At 45.5% G+C, this 21347-nt stretch overlaps 1 protein-coding gene and 1 long non-coding RNA gene across 2 annotated transcripts in view; one reads left to right on the plus strand and one right to left on the minus strand.

Moving 5' to 3' along the window:
• The window catches only part of LOC310777967 (ATP-binding cassette sub-family C member 12-like), a gene marked incomplete at both ends in the record, with an annotated part of 450252 nt that overhangs the window by 163860 nt on the left and 265045 nt on the right, over nt 1–21347 (plus strand). The window lies entirely within an intron of this gene.
• Nucleotides 1821–2653, minus strand: LOC310778454. The gene is made up of 3 exons (XR_014552773.1): nt 2538–2653; nt 2191–2409; nt 1821–1917 (listed from the first exon to the last, which is right to left on the minus strand). It is a non-coding gene; the product is annotated as an uncharacterized lncRNA (long non-coding RNA).

The raw sequence follows: 21347 nt of genomic DNA on the forward strand, positions 1-21347 counted from the left end.
CATCGCATCTTCTGGGGAGAAAAGAGGAGAGAATGGAAGAGTGAAGGGATAGGAGGACAGAGATGATCTACAATATAGATGATAGATGATTAGCTAGTGAGGGCATTTATCTGTCTGTCTGTCCCCACATTAGAACAACCACAGCTCACACTGCTACGTGCATGACGTCACAAAAGAGACATTTGACATCAAACAGAACTGAATCCAAAAGGAGGCACAAGCAATGCTCAGCCCACCAAAAATGTTAATGTCTGCAAAAATAACCAAGCAAATATTAAAAGAAAAAAATCTATATCTTAGTTTAATGTAGATGCAAAGGAACATGCAATCAGCCTGCCACAAAACGCATCCCAGGAAAAGACCTAAATACCAACCTAAAATTACATGGGAAAAAATCGCCATGCACGGTGTTTGCATCCCTGTTTGTACTTGCTCAGTTCTTTGTACCATTTAATTTCTCAAGCACATTTAGCAATGTGCCTGTAATATGTGTTACGTTGAAGTAATGCTATGCCTAAGTGATATTGGATTTTAGAAATTCATACACAGATGCTGATTTTGTTGCAATGTTGTTATTTTTTTCTATAGTGAAGTTTTGAGGTAGGCGGTGTTTTCCCCCTCCATAGGCTACATCTGTTGGTCTTTGCTTGGCTGCAGAAGCCCAGAGATTACTCCAGACCTAAGCCCCTTTTACACAGCCTGTGAAAGCCGCAATCACTGTGGCATCGTTATGCCTCGCCTCCTGTCTAAAAGTCACAGGAACGTAATAGAGTGTCATTTTGTTACGCCTTTCGTTCCGCCAGTGGAGGTAGTCATAGCACCGAATCGACATCTGTCTTAAAAAGTCCCCGCGGGAAGACAGATTGAAGCTCAGCTCATTCATTAAAAAAAGAAAAGAGGAAACCACCTCACACAGCAAGGTGAAAGGCATAAGTGAAAGTAAAAAAGTAGCCTATACTGTACGATCCATGACTGCAACAGGAGGAATGCTCCGTGCCGACAGTTTATGAGTAAGTAGGTTAGGCTATTCACAATCTGGGACTCTGGGACAGCCGTACCTTTTTTTTAGGCTTCCTGTACAGCGTGAATCTTCCGCCCGGGACTTCTGCCTCCGCGCAGTGCACTTTTGTTGTACCGGTGAATATAAGAGTTCCGTTCCTGAACGCTAGTGAATATATTATATACACATTTTGACATTTAGTATTCAAAATAAAAGTGACGCAATGTATGTTTTTAAAAGGCACCGCTGCGCGGAAGTGGAAGTCCCGGGCGGAAGATCCGCGCTGTACAGGAATCCTAAAAAAAAGTTACGGCTGTCCCAGAGTCTATTTACGTGCCGAAAAAGACTCTGGGTTCGCAGATTGGGCTATTTATGCTCAAACAATGTTGACATTAGGCAAAATTAATGGACATAATAATAAGCTTAAAGACCTATTGCCGTTTTTCTCGCAATACCCCCGCAGAACTGCAGTCTGTCTAGCCTGTTGTACAGTATACAGTTTATCAGTGTTTATGAAATGCATCAGTAAGCATTGTGCTCTCATAATAGAGCTGGTAGTCAAATAAACTATTAGAAAGTTAACATAAGTAATAATAAAGTAATGAATAAAAATCTGATTCACTGAAATAGACACGGACACAGAAATAACATTATTGTCCATTTGTGCTGAGGAATAAGACGACTGGGGGAAAAACCTACCAATGGCGTCTCTGGAGGACAGTTTGGGAACACAGGCGGTAGCAGGCTTCCCTTGGGCATTCTCTTTGCGAATGGGCGGGTGGCTTAGGTCGTCCTCCCAGGACCTGATTGTGGCAGTCAGGTCGGCAAACTGGCCTTTCCTGAGTCTGAGTGAGGATGCAGAGTGGGTCACAACTGGTGGGATGGGAGGGCACAGTTCGGAGCTGCAACTGAGGTGCCTGAAACGGTAGTAATATGTTGTCTCAGGCAGTGGTTTGCGAACCCAAAGGGGCGAGACAAAATCTCAAGGCACACCTATATACTGTATCCGTGCAAAATAGCCTCTAGTCTATAACGTGTTATCACTCTAAACATTTTTTATGGCAAATACAATTTGACAAACAACTATTACTCATGAGATTGTTATTAACAAAAGAAAATTCAGGAATTAATTTGAAACTTTGTAAAATTACTACATCAAAGCAGTTTTTGTATACTGTAGTTTTACCTACCTGCGGCGTGTTGGCTGTGCGTCCTGCGTGGGCGATGACATTGATGATGCTAGATATAGCGTTTGGAGATGGTGATGGCGTTTGCAGACGCTAGATAGCGTTTGAGAGGGAGATGGCGCCTGGAGACGCTGGATAGCGCTTGGAGATGGGGATGGCGAGCAACGGGAGTCCTATCTTGACCACAGGGTTCCACGATGACGGCTCGTTCGGCAGCCCAAACTGGAAGGGAGAGAACAGGTGAGTGAGTCAGCTGGCCAGGCTAACAGATTACTCACACGCAAGGATTCAGGATCTAGGAGATGACCTCTCCTTTTCTGATGCATTGAGAGCATTGATCCTGTGCTTACTCCAAGGGCTGTTTCCCCCCGTTGTGGTCCCGTCTGTGTCCCTTCGCCCCTCGGGTTTGCTCGGCACCACCAATCCCGAAAAATGCCAGCTGCCGCCAATTACTTCACTCTGCAGCTCGCCCCAAGGTGCAACTCGTGCAGGAAGTGATGTCACTCAACTGGAAGTGATGTCATCAGGCGCACACACACACACACACACACACACACACACACACACACACACACAGAGGCATAAGACTGATGATGTCAACACTGATGTCATAAGGGGGCACACACACACACTGACGATGTCATCAGTGATGTCATAAGGGGGCACATCACATCCAAATGCTTAAGTCCATGTTGTACACAACATATCATTAAACCAAATATCTGTCCATACCATCCCCAAAATATAGGCTAGTCTACATCATCCACACACACACACACACGCACGCACACACGCACACACGCAACACACACACACACACACACACACACACACACACACACACACACACACACACACACACAGACACAAGCAGCACACACACACACAACCAACTTCAACAGCATCACAGCCTGGCAGATGCATACTGTATGTCACTGACATGCACTAGCTACAAACACTGCCAGCCAGAATATTTTTTAATAACGTAACGTTACCCTTGATGTGGTGATGTGGATAACTTCCTGGCCCATGACCATGCACTTTCCACGCCAAAAAGCATCAATCCCAGGTTTTCCACCAACTCCAACTTTAAATCAAAAAACAGGATTGATAATAATCCTAAAGAGTTTCCTCCTTGCAGTTACGTTCACGTTGTAGCTAGCCAGCCAAATAGGGAAGGCTGGCTTCATTGAACATGATGGTAGCGCTACTTAGCGTTAAATACATTACTTGCAGCTGTTTTTTCCTCCACTAAAACATGTCTTCCCACCTCCTGACTCCTTGGATCAGAAAACAATCCATAACGTTATATGATCAATACCTTGTTTGTATCGTCTAGATCATAAAATCACTGCTAAACATTTAGCGTTAGCAAAGTTGCTAAAGGCTGAGGTTATCTACTCCCCACCCGATTTATTGTCATAGCTAGCTAACGTTAACATCAGCCTCTTGCAATTATAAATTGGCTAATGTTACTCACCCATCTCAAATAACCGCATTCAAGACATCTCGGACTGCTGTAGCATTAGGTAGTCTCCAACTGCAGGGCAGAATCACCATTGTTAACAAAAGTAAAAAAGCTTGTCCACTCGTTTTTTTTAGAGACAAGTCAGTCACTAGCCAAAATTAGCGTTAGCTAGTTAGCTTGCCTTGTTCCTCTCTGATAAACAAAAATCCATTCAATAACGTTAACGCTATGTGTTGCTGTTTTGTTTGTTGTTTTTACCGTGGAGCCGAACCCACAGAGTTCCCATCCACTCCACAACATGCGAACCGGTAACATAAAGTTAAAAACATAGCAGTTATGCTATGTAATGCTACACCCATGGCAGTTTCACATAAGCTGTGTTGAGTCGACAGCAGTGCCCGGATCTAGGTTACAGTAGGGAGGGGGTAGCCTACTGGCTAGCTACTGTCAGGCCTCCTGGACATGTAGCAGCCTTGAAGTGTGTTTCTACATCCCGTTACACACAGAATGAAAGCCACTAAATCCCCCATGATGCCATCAGTGAACTGAGCTCATGCTTTTACCACAACTTATTTAAAAATAATATAAATAGGTATTCATATAACCTACCGTAAAATCCTGCTCACTTCTTAATATGGGAGAGGAGGGAGACAAGCTGCTGCTTCCAGAAAATTCCACTGGACTGAGGGGCTGGCGGGAAAATGAATGGACCAGGACATGGGCCAGAGTAGCCCAACCAGATGTCCAACCGCAAAATACCCCCTTAAAGCCCTCTTACCCAATCATATTGGGCTATGAGCAGCCCAAGAGTGTGTTTATAGTACCACAGCTAGCCCAGAATACTTGACCCAGGTGAATAGACCAACTATATGTTTACACAAACAGCCCAGGAGTTTTTACTGTGTACTGTTTTCTATTGAGATGCTGCCTCTAGAGGCCATTCTCCTGCAGGACACGGCTCATATTCTACTGTTTTCTATTGAGATGCTGCCTCTAGAGGCCATTCTCCTGCAGGACACAACTCATATTCTACTGTTTTCTATTGAGATGCTGCCTCTAGAGGCCATTCTCCTGCAGGACACGGCTCATATTCGACTGTTTTCTATTTAGATGCTGCCTCTAGAGGCCATTCTCCTGCAGGACACTGCTCATATTCTACTGTTTTCTATTGAGATGCTGCCTCTAGAGGCCATTCTCCTGCAGGACACGGCTCATATTCTACTGTTTTCTATTGAGATGCTGCCTCTAGAGGCCATTCTCCTGCAGGACACTGCTCATATTCTACTGTTTTCTATTGAGATGCTGCCTCTAGAGGCCATTCTCCTGCAGGACACGGCTCATATTCTACTGTTTTCTATTGAGATGCTGCCTCTAGAGGCCATTCTCCTGCAGGACACGGCTCATATTCTACTGTTTTCTATTGAGATGCTGCCTCAAGAGGCCATTCTCCTGCAGGACACGGCTCATATTCTACTGTTTTCTATTGAGATGCTGCCTCTAGAGGCCATTCTCCTGCAGGACACGGCTCATATTCTACTGTTTTCTATTGAGATGTTGCCTCTAGAGGCCATTCTCCTGCAGGACACTGCTCATATTCTACTGTTTTCTATTGAGATGCTGCCTCTAGAGGCCATTCTCCTGCAGGACGCGCTGATATTCTGTTTTCTATTGAGATTCTGCCTCTAGAGGCCATTCTCCTGCAGGATGCGCTGATATTCTACTGTTTTCTATTGAGATGCTGCCTCAAGAGGCCATTCTCCTGCAGGACGCCCTGATATTCTACTGTTTTCTATTGACATGCTGCCTCTAGAGGCCATTCTCCTGCAGGACACTGCTCATATTCTACTGTTTTCTATTGAGATGCTGCCTCTAGAGGCCATTCTCCTGCAGGACACTGCTCATATTCTACTGTTTTCTATTGACATGCTGCCTCTAGAGGCCATTCCCCTGCAGGACACGGCTCATATTCTACTGTTTTCTATTGAGATGCTGCCTCTAGAGGCCATTCTCCTGCAGGACACTGCTCATATTCTACTGTTTTCTATTGAGATGCTGCCTCTAGAGGCCATTCTGCTGCAGGACACGGCTCATATTCTACTGTTTTCTATTGAGATGCTGCCTCTAGAGGCCATTCTCCTGCAGGACACGGCTCATATTCTACTGTTTTCTATTGAGATGCTGCCTCTAGAGGCCATTCTCCTGCAGGACACGGCTCATATTCTACTGTTTTCTATTGAGATGCTGCCTCTAGAGGCCATTCTCCTGCAGGACACTGCTCATATTCTACTGTTTTCTATTGAGATGCTGCCTCTAGAGGCCATTCTCCTGCAGGACGCGCTCATATTCTACTGTTTTCTATTGAGATGCTGCCTCTAGAGGCCATTCTCCTGCAGGACACGGCTCATATTCTGTTTTCTATTGAGATGCTGCCTCTAGAGGCCATTCTCCTGCAGGACACTGCTCATATTCTACTGTTTTCTATTAAGCTGCTGCCTCTAGAGGCCATTCTCCTGCAGGACACGCCTCATATTCTACTGTTTTCTATTGAGATGCTGCCTCTAGAGGCCATTCTCCTGCAGGACACGGCTCATATTCTACTGTTTTCTATTGAGATGCTGCCTCTAGAGGCCATTCTCCTGCAGGACACGGCTCATATTCTACTGTTTTCTATTGAGATGCTGCCTCTAGAGGCCATTCTCCTGCAGGACACTGCTCATATTCTACTGTTTTCTATTAAGCTGCTGCCTCTAGAGGCCATTCTCCTGCAGGACACGCCTCATATTCTACTGTTTTCTATTGAGATGCTGCCTCTAGAGGCCATTCTCCTGCAGGACACGGCTCATATTCTACTGTTTTCTATTGAGATGCTGCCTCTAGAGGCCATTCTCCTGCAGGACACGGCTCATATTCTACTGTTTTCTATTGAGATGCTGCCTCTAGAGGCCATTCTCCTGCAGGACGCGCTGATATTCTGTTTTCTATTGAGATTCTGCCTCTAGAGGCCATTCTCCTGCAGGACACGGCTCATCTGTTTTCTATTGAGATGCTGCCTCTAGAGGCCATTCTCCTGCAGGATGCGCTGATATTCTACTGTTTTCTATTGAGATGCTGCCTCTAGAGGCCATTCTCCTGCAGGACGCCCTGATATTCTACTGTTTTCTATTGAGATGCTGCCTCTAGAGGCCATTCTCCTGCAGGACACGGCTCATATTCTACTGTTTTCTATTGAGATGCTGCCTCTAGAGGCCATTCTCCTGCAGGACACTGCTCATATTCTACTGTTTTCTATTGAGATGCTGCCTCTAGAGGCCATTCTCCTGCAGGACACGGCTCATATTCTACTGTTTTCTATTGAGATGCTGCCTCTAGAGGCCATTCTCCTGCAGGACACAACTCATATTCTACTGTTTTCTATTGAGATGCTGCCTCTAGAGGCCATTCTCCTGCAGGACACGACTCATATTCTACTGTTTTCTATTGAGATGCTGCCTCTAGAGGCCATTCTCCTGCAGGACACTGCTCATATTCTACTGTTTTCTATTGAGATGCTGCCTCTAGAGGCCATTCTCCTGCAGGACACGGCTCATATTCTACTGTTTTCTATTGAGATGCTGCCTCTAGAGGCCATTCTCCTGCAGGACACGGCTCATATTCTACTGTTTTCTATTTAGATGCTGCCTCTAGAGGCCATTCTCCTGCAGGACACTGCTCATATTCTACTGTTTTCTATTGAGATGCTGCCTCTAGAGGCCATTCTCCTGCAGGACACGGCTCATATTCTACTGTTTTCTATTGAGATGCTGCCTCTAGAGGCCATTCTCCTGCAGGACACTGCTCATATTCTACTGTTTTCTATTGAGATGCTGCCTCTAGAGGCCATTCTCCTGCAGGACACGGCTCATATTCTACTGTTTTCTATTGAGATGCTGCCTCTAGAGGCCATTCTCCTGCAGGACACGGCTCATATTCTACTGTTTTCTATTGAGATGCTGCCTCAAGAGGCCATTCTCCTGCAGGACACGGCTCATATTCTACTGTTTTCTATTGAGATGCTGCCTCTAGAGGCCATTCTCCTGCAGGACACGGCTCATATTCTACTGTTTTCTATTGAGATGTTGCCTCTAGAGGCCATTCTCCTGCAGGACACTGCTCATATTCTACTGTTTTCTATTGAGATGCTGCCTCTAGAGGCCATTCTCCTGCAGGACGCGCTGATATTCTGTTTTCTATTGAGATTCTGCCTCTAGAGGCCATTCTCCTGCAGGACACGGCTCATCTGTTTTCTATTGAGATGCTGCCTCTAGAGGCCATTCTCCTGCAGGATGCGCTGATATTCTACTGTTTTCTATTGAGATGCTGCCTCTAGAGGCCATTCTCCTGCAGGACGCCCTGATATTCTACTGTTTTCTATTGACATGCTGCCTCTAGAGGCCATTCCCCTGCAGGACACGGCTCATATTCTACTGTTTTCTATTGAGATGCTGCCTCAAGAGGCCATTCTCCTGCAGGACGCCCTGATATTCTACTGTTTTCTATTGACATGCTGCCTCTACAGGCCATTCTCCTGCAGGACACTGCTCATATTCTACTGTTTTCTATTGAGTTGCTGCCTCTAGAGGCCATTCTCCTGCAGGACACTGCTCATATTCTACTGTTTTCTATTGACATGCTGCCTCTAGAGGCCATTCCCCTGCAGGACACGGCTCATATTCTACTGTTTTCTATTGAGATGCTGCCTCTAGAGGCCATTCTCCTGCAGGACACTGCTCATATTCTACTGTTTTCTATTGAGATGCTGCCTCTAGAGGCCATTCTCCTGCAGGACACGGCTCATATTCTACTGTTTTCTATTGAGATGCTGCCTCTAGAGGCCATTCTCCTGCAGGACACGGCTCATATTCTACTGTTTTCTATTGAGATGCTGCCTCTAGAGGCCATTCTCCTGCAGGACACGGCTCATATTCTACTGTTTTCTATTGAGATGCTGCCTCTAGAGGCCATTCTCCTGCAGGACACTGCTCATATTCTACTGTTTTCTATTGAGATGCTGCCTCTAGAGGCCATTCTCCTGCAGGACGCGCTCATATTCTACTGTTTTCTATTGAGATGCTGCCTCTAGAGGCCATTCTCCTGCAGGACACGGCTCATATTCTGTTTTCTATTGAGATGCTGCCTCTAGAGGCCATTCTCCTGCAGGACACTGCTCATATTCTACTGTTTTCTATTAAGCTGCTGCCTCTAGAGGCCATTCTCCTGCAGGACACGCCTCATATTCTACTGTTTTCTATTGAGATGCTGCCTCTAGAGGCCATTCTCCTGCAGGACACGGCTCATATTCTACTGTTTTCTATTGAGATGCTGCCTCTAGAGGCCATTCTCCTGCAGGACACGGCTCATATTCTACTGTTTTCTATTGAGATGCTGCCTCTAGAGGCCATTCTCCTGCAGGACGCGCTGATATTCTGTTTTCTATTGAGATTCTGCCTCTAGAGGCCATTCTCCTGCAGGACACGGCTCATCTGTTTTCTATTGAGATGCTGCCTCTAGAGGCCATTCTCCTGCAGGATGCGCTGATATTCTACTGTTTTCTATTGAGATGCTGCCTCTAGAGGCCATTCTCCTGCAGGACGCCCTGATATTCTACTGTTTTCTATTGAGATGCTGCCTCTAGAGGCCATTCTCCTGCAGGACACGGCTCATATTCTACTGTTTTCTATTGAGATGCTGCCTCTAGAGGCCATTCTCCTGCAGGACACTGCTCATATTCTACTGTTTTCTATTGAGATGCTGCCTCTAGAGGCCATTCTCCTGCAGGAAACGGCTCATATTCTACTGTTTTCTATTGAGATGCTGCCTCTAGAGGCCATTCTCCTGCAGGACACAACTCATATTCTACTGTTTTCTATTGAGATGCTGCCTCTAGAGGCCATTCTCCTGCAGGACACGACTCATATTCTACTGTTTTCTATTGAGATGCTGCCTCTAGAGGCCATTCTCCTGCAGGACACTGCTCATATTCTACTGTTTTCTATTGAGATGCTGCCTCTAGAGGCCATTCTCCTGCAGGACACGGCTCATATTCTACTGTTTTCTATTGAGATGCTGCCTCTAGAGGCCATTCTCCTGCAGGACACGGCTCATATTCTACTGTTTTCTATTGAGATGCTGCCTCAAGAGGCCATTCTCCTGCAGGACACGGCTCATATTCTACTGTTTTCTATTGAGATGCTGCCTCTAGAGGCCATTCTCCTGCAGGACACGGCTCATATTCTACTGTTTTCTATTGAGATGTTGCCTCTAGAGGCCATTCTCCTGCAGGACACTGCTCATATTCTACTGTTTTCTATTGAGATGCTGCCTCTAGAGGCCATTCTCCTGCAGGACGCGCTGATATTCTGTTTTCTATTGAGATTCTGCCTCTAGAGGCCATTCTCCTGCAGGACACGGCTCATCTGTTTTCTATTGAGATGCTGCCTCTAGAGGCCATTCTCCTGCAGGATGCGCTGATATTCTACTGTTTTCTATTGAGATGCTGCCTCTAGAGGCCATTCTCCTGCAGGACGCCCTGATATTCTACTGTTTTCTATTGAGATGCTGCCTCTAGAGGCCATTCTCCTGCAGGACACGGCTCATATTCTACTGTTTTCTATTGAGATGCTGCCTCTAGAGGCCATTCTCCTGCAGGACACTGCTCATATTCTACTGTTTTCTATTGAGATGCTGCCTCTAGAGGCCATTCTCCTGCAGGACACGGCTCATATTCTACTGTTTTCTATTGAGATGCTGCCTCTAGAGGCCATTCTCCTGCAGGACACAACTCATATTCTACTGTTTTCTATTGAGATGCTGCCTCTAGAGGCCATTCTCCTGCAGGACACGGCTCATATTCGACTGTTTTCTATTTAGATGCTGCCTCTAGAGGCCATTCTCCTGCAGGACACTGCTCATATTCTACTGTTTTCTATTGAGATGCTGCCTCTAGAGGCCATTCTCCTGCAGGACACGGCTCATATTCTACTGTTTTCTATTGAGATGCTGCCTCTAGAGGCCATTCTCCTGCAGGACACTGCTCATATTCTACTGTTTTCTATTGAGATGCTGCCTCTAGAGGCCATTCTCCTGCAGGACACGGCTCATATTCTACTGTTTTCTATTGAGATGCTGCCTCTAGAGGCCATTCTCCTGCAGGACACGGCTCATATTCTACTGTTTTCTATTGAGATGTTGCCTCTAGAGGCCATTCTCCTGCAGGACACTGCTCATATTCTACTGTTTTCTATTGAGATGCTGCCTCTAGAGGCCATTCTCCTGCAGGACGCGCTGATATTCTGTTTTCTATTGAGATTCTGCCTCTAGAGGCCATTCTCCTGCAGGACACGGCTCATCTGTTTTCTATTGAGATGCTGCCTCTAGAGGCCATTCTCCTGCAGGATGCGCTGATATTCTACTGTTTTCTATTGAGATGCTGCCTCTAGAGGCCATTCCCCTGCAGGACACGGCTCATATTCTACTGTTTTCTATTGAGATGCTGCTTCTAGAGGCCATTCTCCTGCAGGACACTGCTCATATTCTACTGTTTTCTATTGAGATGCTGCCTCCAGAGGCCATTCTCCTGCAGGACACGGCTCATATTCTACTGTTTTCTATTGAGATGCTGCCTCTAGAGGCCATTCTCCTGCAGGACACGGCTCATATTCTACTGTTTTCTATTGAGATGCTGCCTCTAGAGGCCATTCTCCTGCAGGACACGGCTCATATTCTACTGTTTTCTATTGAGATGCTGCCTCTAGAGGCCATTCTCCTGCAGGACACTGCTCATATTCTACTGTTTTCTATTGAGATGCTGCCTCTAGAGGCCATTCTCCTGCAGGACGCGCTCATATTCTACTGTTTTCTATTGAGATGCTGCCTCTAGAGGCCATTCTCCTGCAGGACACGGCTCATATTCTGTTTTCTATTGAGATGCTGCCTCTAGAGGCCATTCTCCTGCAGGACACGGCTCATATTCTACTGTTTTCTATTGAGATGCTGCCTCAAGAGGCCATTCTCCTGCAGGACACGCCTCATATTCTACTGTTTTCTATTGAGATGCTGCCTCTAGAGGCCATTCTCCTGCAGGACACGGCTCATATTCTACTGTTTTCTATTGAGATGCTGCCTCTAGAGGCCATTCTCCTGCAGGACACGGCTCATATTCTACTGTTTTCTATTGAGATGCTGCCTCTAGAGGCCATTCTCCTGCAGGACGCGCTGATATTCTGTTTTCTATTGAGATTCTGCCTCTAGAGGCCATTCTCCTGCAGGACACGGCTCATCTGTTTTCTATTGAGATGCTGCCTCTAGAGGCCATTCTCCTGCAGGATGCGCTGATATTCTACTGTTTTCTATTGAGATGCTGCCTCTAGAGGCCATTCTCCTGCAGGACGCCCTGATATTCTACTGTTTTCTATTGAGATGCTGCCTCTAGAGGCCATTCTCCTGCAGGACACGGCTCATATTCTACTGTTTTCTATTGAGATGCTGCATCTAGAGGCCATTCTCCTGCAGGACACTGCTCATATTCTACTGTTTTCTATTGAGATGCTGCCTCTAGAGGCCATTCTCCTGCAGGACACGGCTCATATTCTACTGTTTTCTATTGAGATGCTGCCTCTAGAGGCCATTCTCCTGCAGGACACAACTCATATTCTACTGTTTTCTATTGAGATGCTGCCTCTAGAGGCCATTCTCCTGCAGGACACGACTCATATTCTACTGTTTTCTATTGAGATGCTGCCTCTAGAGGCCATTCTCCTGCAGGACACTGCTCATATTCTACTGTTTTCTATTGAGATGCTGCCTCTAGAGGCCATTCTCCTGCAGGACACGGCTCATATTCTACTGTTTTCTATTGAGATGCTGCCTCTAGAGGCCATTCTCCTGCAGGACACGGCTCATATTCTACTGTTTTCTATTGAGATGCTGCCTCAAGAGGCCATTCTCCTGCAGGACACGGCTCATATTCTACTGTTTTCTATTGAGATGCTGCCTCTAGAGGCCATTCTCCTGCAGGACACGGCTCATATTCTACTGTTTTCTATTGAGATGTTGCCTCTAGAGGCCATTCTCCTGCAGGACACTGCTCATATTCTACTGTTTTCTATTGAGATGCTGCCTCTAGAGGCCATTCTCCTGCAGGACGCGCTGATATTCTGTTTTCTATTGAGATTCTGCCTCTAGAGGCCATTCTCCTGCAGGACACGGCTCATCTGTTTTCTATTGAGATGCTGCCTCTAGAGGCCATTCTCCTGCAGGATGCGCTGATATTCTACTGTTTTCTATTGAGATGCTGCCTCTAGAGGCCATTCTCCTGCAGGACGCCCTGATATTCTACTGTTTTCTATTGAGATGCTGCCTCTAGAGGCCATTCTCCTGCAGGACACGGCTCATATTCTACTGTTTTCTATTGAGATGCTGCCTCTAGAGGCCATTCTCCTGCAGGACACTGCTCATATTCTACTGTTTTCTATTGAGATGCTGCCTCTAGAGGCCATTCTCCTGCAGGACACGGCTCATATTCTACTGTTTTCTATTGAGATGCTGCCTCTAGAGGCCATTCTCCTGCAGGACACAACTCATATTCTACTGTTTTCTATTGAGATGCTGCCTCTAGAGGCCATTCTCCTGCAGGACACGGCTCATATTCGACTGTTTTCTATTTAGATGCTGCCTCTAGAGGCCATTCTCCTGCAGGACACTGCTCATATTCTACTGTTTTCTATTGAGATGCTGCCTCTAGAGGCCATTCTCCTGCAGGACACGGCTCATATTCTACTGTTTTCTATTGAGATGCTGCCTCTAGAGGCCATTCTCCTGCAGGACACTGCTCATATTCTACTGTTTTCTATTGAGATGCTGCCTCTAGAGGCCATTCTCCTGCAGGACACGGCTCATATTCTACTGTTTTCTATTGAGATGCTGCCTCTAGAGGCCATTCTCCTGCAGGACACGGCTCATATTCTACTGTTTTCTATTGAGATGTTGCCTCTAGAGGCCATTCTCCTGCAGGACACTGCTCATATTCTACTGTTTTCTATTGAGATGCTGCCTCTAGAGGCCATTCTCCTGCAGGACGCGCTGATATTCTGTTTTCTATTGAGATTCTGCCTCTAGAGGCCATTCTCCTGCAGGACACGGCTCATCTGTTTTCTATTGAGATGCTGCCTCTAGAGGCCATTCTCCTGCAGGATGCGCTGATATTCTACTGTTTTCTATTGAGATGCTGCCTCTAGAGGCCATTCTCCTGCAGGACGCCCTGATATTCTACTGTTTTCTATTGACATGCTGCCTCTAGAGGCCATTCCCCTGCAGGACACGGCTCATATTCTACTGTTTTCTATTGAGATGCTGCCTCAAGAGGCCATTCTCCTGCAGGACGCCCTGATATTCTACTGTTTTCTATTGACATGCTGCCTCTAGAGGCCATTGCCCTGCAGGACACGGCTCATATTCTACTGTTTTCTATTGAGATGCTGCGTCTAGAGGCCATTCTCCTGCAGGACACTGCTCATATTCTACTGTTTTCTATTGAGATGCTGCCTCTAGAGGCCATTCTCCTGCAGGACACTGTTCATATTCTACTGTTTTCTATTGACATGCTGCCTCTAGAGGCCATTCTCCTGCAGGACACTGCTCATATTCTACTGTTTTCTATTGAGATGCTGCCTCTAGAGGCCATTCTCCTGCAGGACACTGCTCATATTCTACTGTTTTCTATTAAGCTGCTTCCTCTAGAGGCCATTCTCCTGCAGGACACGCCTCATATTCTACTGTTTTCTATTGAGATGCTGCCTCTAGAGGCCATTCTCCTGCAGGACACGGCTCATATTCTACTGTTTTCTATTGAGATGCTGCCTCTAGAGGCCATTCTCCTGCAGGACACGGCTCATATTCTACTGTTTTCTATTGAGATGCTGCCTCTAGAGGCCATTCTCCTGCAGGACTTGGCTCATATTCTACTGTTTTCTATTGAGATACTGCCTCTAGAGGCCATTCTCCTGCAGGACACGGCTCATATTCTGTTTTCTATTGAGATGCTGCCTCTAGAGGCCATTCTCCTGCAGGACACGGCTCATATTCTGTTTTCTATTGAGATGCTGCCTCTAGAGGCCATTCTCCTGCAGGACACTGCTCATATTCTACTGTTTTCTATTGAGATGCTGCCTCTAGAGGCCATTCTCCTGCAGGACACGGCTCATATTCTACTGTTTTCTATTGAGATGCTGCCTCTAGAGGCCATTCTCCTGCAGGACACGGCTCATATTCTACTGTTTTCTATTGTAGTTTTTTATTTGTGTTTCAGATGGAAAGTTGAAGCAGCCAAAAAGGCAGTGGTGCTTATACGTGGCTGTTGCTTTCCTCATCTTGCTGGCCGGAGTGAATATTCTCCTCCTATATAAAGGTATTACTGAAATGTTTTCATACATCTGTTGTTGAATCACTGATAGCAAGAAGAAGCATCATTATTTAGTACCAATCATTCACAAGATGGAAACAGGACTCAAATGAATACATTCATATTTGTTGTAGCAATATACTGTTAAAATTCATATTCATACCAGTTTATGCAATTTAACTTAAACTGAACTTTTGCAATTTGTTTGTCTCTGTCCCAGTTTCCATGCTGGAGTCCTCACTTTCTGCCGCCGGCCAGGAGACAAAGAGCCTGCAGAGCAAACTGGAGGTGCTGCAGAGCAACATGCAGAGCAACATGCAGAGCAAACTGGAGGCGCTGCAGAGCAACATGCAGAGCAACATGCAGAGCAACATAGGCGCGCTGCAGAGCAACATGCAGAGCAACATGGGCGCGCTGCAGAACAAGGTCTGACTGACACTTTGCCGTTTCACTGAGCAGATCTCATATTGGCCAGGCAGTTTCACTTTAGTTCTGTTCGTGCAATTTCAGCGGCCATCTATTCATTCATTCATTCAATCTTTATTTAAACTCGAAGATTCATTGAGGACAAGCCTCATTTGCAATGATGTCGAGTAAAGAAATACATACATAATAAATACAGTAAATGTACAAAATGCAAACATAATAAATGGTAAAAATAGAAAGTGTGTACAGTCAATCAAAACAAGTGCAGGTTATGGTGGTGGAATGGTTGGTGATCAGAGATTTAAACTGACTGAAAGATACCAGGGTATTGAGTTTTAGTGTTTGTTGAATGGTGTTCCATGTATGAGGTGGACAGTAGTTAAAAGCAGTTTTTCCAAGTTCCGTATGAACTCTTGGAATCACAAGAGTGAGCCAGTTTGTAGTACGTGTGTTATAATAGCCAGACTTCCACTTCAGTAACGAAGTGAGGTAATTTGCGTAGTCTCCAATTAAGGCTTTATATAAAAACAAAAACAAGGTGTAGCAGGCCAGAGTAACGGCCCCCGCCAACCTATACTCGGGTATAGTCTGGCCTAGCATAAAATATACTGCTAGAATATACCCCAGTGCTGCTGGGGACCCGACGTAGAGCAGTGCCGAATTTCGTGCAATTCGACCAATCAGAACATGGTTTTGCACCATGGTAATCATTGTATTATTCTCAATAAAAATCCAAAACACACTTCACACAGTCCTTCACAATAAAAGTCCAACAGACACTTCACACAGTCCTTCACAATAAAGGTCACACAGACACTTCACACAGCCCTTCACACTGACAGGTGTGAAACCTCCCTCGGACCACGGTCCGGACTAAACAGCCGAATGAAAAATAATGGCTTATAACATGGCTTACAAACTAGGGATAGTCCGATACTCAGTATCGGTATCGGTGCCGATCTGGCCAAAATCACTTGATCGGATATTTGAGGGGAAAAATAAGTAGAATCCGATCCGATCCATAGTCTAACTATCACGTTGTCACTTTGAGCAACGCAGCGTCGCGGTGAAGAGAGATCTGAATGCAGCACCGCAGCATGTGAGACCTGCTGCACTGTGTTGTCATGTCAGCTGTGTTTATCAAGGAGGAGAAACAGTCGAGCGTTTTTAAGCGTTGGAAACTCCAACACTGCAGACTGCCTGATACAAAGTCGCTGTATCACACACAACCCGACAGCAGCAACGGTGAGAGCCACAAAACACACTGCCAGCCGCGGTCAATTCCGCAGCATAAACACACCAGAATATCACGATCAATACGTTACCATTCCCATCTAGAAGTGACGTCAAATCTACGCACTTTCTGCATAACGAAGCGGCAGATTGACGCTATTCAGAATTGGGGCTGGGTATTGGCAAGGACCTCACGATACAATACGTATCACGATACATGGGTCACGATATGGTTGTATCACGATACATTGCGATACAATACATATTGCAATATGTTGCAAGACTACATAATTTACTGAAAATTAAAAAATAGAGCTGAAAATACAACTCGCTGTGTACCACCCAGGTAGCAAACCGGATTATAACAGACATCACTCACCCACTCAACAGCCAATATAAACCACTCCCCTCAGGACGCAGGGTCAGAACCCCACTCCATAGAACAACAAGGACAAACAGAACATTCATCCCCACATCCATTGGACTAATAAACGGACTCTGATACCCCCCCCCCCAGCACCACCCACCCAACCCCTCCCCTAGCCCAATCTTGTGATGTGTTGATGTTGCCAATAATAATTGTTGTCTTGTCTTCTGCTGTTGTCTTGTCTGATGTTTTTGATGTCCTTTTTGCCAACGACCATGATGTACAAACCAATTTTCCTAACGGACAAATAAATACTTCATTCATTCATTCATTAATAATATGTACATCACTTTATATTGCTAACTTAGTGCACAAATTGAGTCAAAACTACAGAGTGTTGAGTGTGTTACTGAATGCACTGAAATAAAAAAGTATTCTTATTGTGTCCCTGAACAGATGGCTGTGCAAAAAATCGATATAACGATATATCACGACATTGTTCTGAAATATCGATACAGTATTGCGTAAAAAAATATTGCGATATATTGCCGTATCGATGTTATTGCCCAGCCCTATTCAAAATAAACCCTAATGAACACACACCAAAACACCAAATAAAACTAGATTAGCACGTGTCCCCGTTTACCCTTGATGCGTAAATTCCCCTCCCCGTGTTTCACACAAGTAGGTGAGACCAGGGACAGTTGTAACAAGGGACGTGTGTGTGTGTGTGTGTGTGTGTGTGTATGTGTGTGTGTGTGTGTGTGCGTGCGTGCGTGCGTGCGTGCGTGTGTGTGTGTGTGTGTGTGTGTGTGTGTGTGTGTGTGGGCGCATGCGTGCGTGCGTGTGTGTCTGTGTGTGAGAGAGAGGGAGAGAGAGAGAGAGAGATAGAGAGAGAGAGAGAGAAGGCTTAAAAAGAAGCAGCATTAGTGCATTTATGACTGAGTCTATGTTCTGGGCTATATAGCGTTTCATTTAGGGAATAAATATTGTTCCACAGATTGAACATGCTGTTTAGATGGCTGGGTTAAGCAAAGTGCATTGGTAAATGTATTATTAACACATTCACTGCCAGCCGTTTTTCAAAACTGTAGTTAGCTTCTGCCAGAGGGTTTTTTTGAGGATTCTGGCTCATCTTTCAAGAGCCGAGGATTCGTTTCTGTTAGGATTTTGTGAACACACAATATCTCAAAAGAACTAATAGAATGTGTGCTTTCTCTGTCTAAAAGAGTTAGTTTGTAGAGTTAGTACTTATGTAAGCATTAGCAGTTGAATACAGCATGGTTTCAGCGTCTGTAAATTTATTCTGAGATAAACGGCTTTTTGTGAAATTCGATAGAACAGTCACTTTAACCATTCATTTTTGGCAACAGTAAGACGTCAGACATCTAAACAATAGTTTTGAACAGTAATTTCCTCCATAACAGCAGGAAACACCCCTCTACTTCAAACTCCTCCCTCCGTGTGTGTTCTTCTTGGCTGCAGCGGCCGTGTCACAAGCTCGTTGCTGCTGCTGCTGTAACCTCGCGTCACCAGGCTCACTGCTTTGCTGCTGCTGTGCCTGTCTGCCTGTCTGCCTGGCGGCCGCGGGGCAAGTCTGGATGGATGGGATCGCTCGTTTCTTGGGGTTCTGAGAGCTTTGATGAAGCTTTTGCGATTCTGGTCTTATTTATGCTGCGTGTTTCAAAGTGTGTTCCACCCGTAATCTATTATGCAAATTTGCAAAACCCCACCGCCAGCTCCCAAGCGCGAAAGCGTTTTCGCCAATCCATTTTCATGAGAATGGCTTCCTCACACTGCTTTTTGCTTGCCTTCCTCTAGAATGGAGAGCACTGTCGCCACTTAGTGGGTCGGTGGAATGGGTTGTACACGTTCGGTCGCTCCAATATTTTTATAGGAGACGTGGGGGGCATTGATCCACGTAGCACCGTCAAAAAATTTTTTTTTTTTTTTTGACGTCTCAACTCGTCATTGGCAGTGAACCGTTGGAATTTTTTTGACGAGTCAACTCGCCATTGGCAGTGAACGTGTTAACAGCTTAGTTGTATAAGCGAGGGAAAAAGATCGGATCGGATTGATATCGGTATCGGCAGATACTCAAGGTTGTGATATCAGTATCACGGAAAAAGTGGTATCGTGCCATCCCTATTACAAACAACACAATTGACTCATATATGCGGTCACTATGACGACCAGGTGTGGGCGGAGGCGAGTAAACTTGCTATGGAAGCAGAGTCTATATCAAGTAGAGCCGAGTAAGACCAGGTCGAGTAGAGCTGTACTGTGCTGTTATATGTGGTGGAAATGAGCCATTAGTGAAGGCCAATAGATGAAACAGTTTCTGGTGCACAGTTCATAGAAAACTTGTGGAAACTTTGGATTTATTTGACTCTGTAACAGAAGTGATTTAAAATGTAACAAGGTCCATTAACCCATTAAGACCTGTGTTGTTAATGTCTCAGGTGAACAGTGTCAACAGCAGCCTGAACGGACAACTGGCAGCAATCAGCCACACACTAGGTAAGAGAGGCTGGCTGTACGTGTGTGTGTGTGTGTGTGTGTGTGTGTGTGTGTGTGTGTGTGTGTGTGTGTGTGTGTGTGTGCTTGCGTGCGTGTGTGTACGTGGCTGGTGACACAACTCGTAATTAGAGTGAATATTTCCTTTCAAAAAGGCTTTAATTTGATCTCAAATTCACCAGGATGTCAAATAAACATGATTCTGTCCACACACAACTCAGACGACTGTTTCACTTCTAATTGTGTGCTTTCTTGCCCCCCCCACCACACACACACACACACACACACACACACACACACACACACACACACACAGACACAGACAGAACCAGACAACAGGTGGCGTTCTCTGCCTCTCTGGGTAATGTAGGCAGAGTGGGACCCTACAGCGGAGACACAACGCTGATCTACAGTAAAGTCTTCACCAACTCTGGACACTACAGCTCCAGTACAGGTAGTGACCCAACACACACACACACACACACACACACACACACACACACACACACACACACAGACACAGTCTGATCTGCTGGCCACAGAGCAGTTGGGTTTAAGGGCCTTGCTCAAGGGCACCTCAGTGGTGGTTGAACCGACGACCTTCCGGTCACAAGCTCGCTTCTCTAACCGTTGGGCCACCACTGCCCAATCTGATGTCAGCTGTTGACACAGGTACCTCTGCTGTTCTGGTGCTGCTTGACTTGACAGCTGCCTTTGACACTGTGGATCACAGGATCCTATTATCACATCTAGAGCAGTGTGTAGGCATCACAGGTACCTGCACTTTGATGGTTTCAGTCCTAGGGCTGTGCGATTAATCGATTTTGAATCGTAATCGAATTAATTAGTTAGGACGATGTTAAAAAAATGAAAATCGTAAAATCGTTTTTTTTTTTTTTTTTTTTTTTTAATAAAAATTTTAAAATGTAATTTTCACTTTAACTAGGGTAAGTACGTTACGGGGCAGCTCTCTCTCATGTACGCATGCTGCTACTTGTCCATTCTCCCCACTGTAAAGTCTCTCTAGAGGCTGTGATACTGGCTACTAAAGACAGCAGCTCATTTCAACACCACCGACCAAAAAGCACAGAGTGAGCACTGAGCGCAGCTTGTTGCACTGCGGGCTGTAGCCTACAAGATAACGATTGCCACAACACACTCACGCGCGCACACGAACACAGACGTTATCACCGGATGATGAAACGTTGCCTTTACAGTTCACATAATAACAAAACAACACGTGAGGCCACCGAGTACTGATAGATTGGCTGTATTCATGGCTGTAAGTTTGCAGCCTCAGCTGACTCACCTGTCCCTGTGTGTCTGAATTGCTATCGCAGTTCCACGCATTGCTGTTGTGACTTTGTGTTATTCTAGTACAGATATAACTCCGAGCACGGGTGGTCGCTTAGACACTAATATAATTATCTCACGGAGGAACACGCAAATCCACCAGTGTCAAGTTAGCAAGCAACAGCCAGCGGCAAGCTAAAACAGGAAGTTGCGTTGTTCTGCCTTCAGAGTAGGGATGTCAATTTTCGGTTAATTTCACTTTCGATTAACCGACGCTAATAATCGATTAACCTATCGGTTAATTCATAATTTTTTAATATTAAAAAAAAAAAAAAAAAAAAAAAAAAAAAAAAAATTTGTCTATTTACTCAATGAGCTCATGCCCAAACAAGGCGTGTCTATTTAGATGCTGAAATGTTAAT

The sequence above is a fragment of the Poromitra crassiceps genome (genome assembly GCF_964638095.1).
Source record: "Poromitra crassiceps genome assembly, chromosome: 6".
NCBI classification, from domain to species: Eukaryota; Metazoa; Chordata; class Actinopteri; order Beryciformes; family Melamphaidae; genus Poromitra; species Poromitra crassiceps.